Source organism: Tachypleus tridentatus, chromosome 12 (genome assembly GCF_004210375.1).
Source record: "Tachypleus tridentatus isolate NWPU-2018 chromosome 12, ASM421037v1, whole genome shotgun sequence".
NCBI lineage: Eukaryota > Metazoa > Arthropoda > Merostomata > Xiphosura > Limulidae > Tachypleus > Tachypleus tridentatus.
In genome coordinates, this window is record NC_134836.1 from 33170507 (window position 1) to 33172396 (window position 1890).

Sequence of the window (1890 nt, forward strand, 5' to 3'; positions counted from 1 at the left end):
CGTAAATTCACATCAAGTAACACAGAACAGAACACATGGATTTACGTTTATTAACAAATCTCATAGCTAACTAAAAACATGTATAATCATATTAAGCAACAATATTCGTACCATAAACAAGTAACTGAAATCACGTAATTAAGTAATATATTGTACGAAAAGTGAGAGTTACCCCAAGCAGGGGCGTAGATTTTTTACACCCGATGGGGGTGATGATTTTTGCAACCACTTATGTGGGCTGTTCAATTTGCAAATTGGTAATCTCTGATTACGTGAACCTGAAAGCTGTAAACATGCAGTCACAGAGTAATCTTGTTGCCACGACACTTGCATGTATACTTAGGCCTACTGACTGATACGAATTATCGCTTAGATTGAAAAGCTTAGAAGCACGCCTATATTAAAGATGTACATTTCGGCTACTGAAAAAGCCTACATCTAAGCCTAATTATGTAATTCGATTGGCAAAAACACGAGAATCACAAGAACAAACACACAATTTGTAGGCCTGTGATGCAATAAAACAATTCAACAGACCAAACTGTAGGGTGGATAACTGTATGCACCATACCCCCCACCGTAAATGAAGGGGAGATGTATCCTACCCATCCCTCCAGGATCTACGCCCCTGACCCCAAGTAACCAGTAACGCAAATACCTAACTGAAAATACCTAAACTCATATTAAGCTAATAAACTTCATACCGTAAACAGGTAACGGAAAATACATAGACTTACATTGTGTTCTCATAACTTGACCATGCTACTTACTACAAAAACAAAACAGACTCACTAATAACAAAACATAGAGCAAAATCAGCTAACTGAAAACACGTGGACCCTGATAAAGTGACAATAATCATACCATAAATAGATAACTGAAAGCATGTATTCCCTAATTAAGTAACAAAACTTGCCCTATAACTTGGTAACTCAAAATACGTGGGCCCTATACCATAAAAAGGTAATTGTGAATACGTAGCCGTACATTAATCGACAAAATACGTAACGAAACCAAAGTGGAAAAGCCACGCAGTCATTAAATAGGGGTTGAGAAGAAAAACAAGGTAATCTTTCAAAGCCCTTTTTACGTTATCTAGGTTGCCTGGATTATTTTTGAATAAATGCCCATCTATTTATAACAAATATTAGCTGAATGGAGTAAATGAAGGATTTAAGGGGCATAAAAACACTTTGCTAGTTTATCATAAAAACGATACTATAGTTATGTAAGTGCATCTTTGTGAAATGTTAGAAGAGCTAATTACCAGACTTAGCTGGAAATTAGGATATTCCCAAACTCTTCTGGAGTGAAATGTCAAAAAACTTCATATTTCAGAAGTACTTTAGTACGTTAGTTCAAAACTCACAAATCATTAAACTGTTCATTTTCTGAGAATAAATGGAAATACCCGACAGGACTGGTTTATACGGGTTTTCCTCTGTGTTCAGTAAAATTATCGTATTTGCGAAAAACAGATTAAAATCCTATTTTAGAATGATTCAGATAAATTTGAAATTAAATGAATAACTAAAATGGCATGATCAGCTAATTTTATTACTTTAACATGAAAATTAAATGAAACTACTATAAACTATGAATGACTTGCGTATGTGTTACCATGGAAACAACCTATGACATAGCTTCAAAGCTCGTCTGAATGGCGCCAGGAATGACAGGAATGTCTCGATGAGTGAAATGTTCGGGGAGAGGGGAGAGTATAAAAAAAGGGGGAAGAACTGTCAACACGAAAGTGAGCTTCACGTGCACGGATAAAATAAGAGATTCTTGTGTTAAAATCATTACTGTGAACTTTGACCTCTATTGCGGCAACATTTATGTCGTATATGGAGCTCATTTATTTTTGTTTACTTTGTTAAGAGGCTTTAA